This window comes from Tupaia chinensis, unplaced genomic scaffold (assembly GCF_000334495.1).
Source record: "Tupaia chinensis unplaced genomic scaffold, TupChi_1.0 Scaffold144909_1, whole genome shotgun sequence".
NCBI classification, from domain to species: Eukaryota; Metazoa; Chordata; class Mammalia; order Scandentia; family Tupaiidae; genus Tupaia; species Tupaia belangeri.
In genome coordinates this window covers 896358-896639 of record NW_006204769.1, presented here as the reverse complement: position 1 = coordinate 896639, position 282 = coordinate 896358, and positions in this window count along the sequence as shown.

Here is a 282-nt window from a genome sequence, read left to right as displayed (position 1 = left end):
TTTGTATTCCACTTGCACCTTGGGCCTGCCTGCATCATTCACTACCATGAAGGGCCAGTGCTTCATGTCAGACTGGACAACAGCATCATCAAACCTGCGTCTAATCAGATGCTTGGCATCAAAAACTGTGTTGGTGGGATTCATTGTAATCTGATTTTTTGCAGCATCACCAATCAGTCGTCCGGTGTCAGTAAAGGCAATATAGCTTGGAGTGGTTCTGTTCCCCTGATCGTTGGCAATTATCTCTACTTTTCCATGCTGGAAGACACCCACACAGGAGTA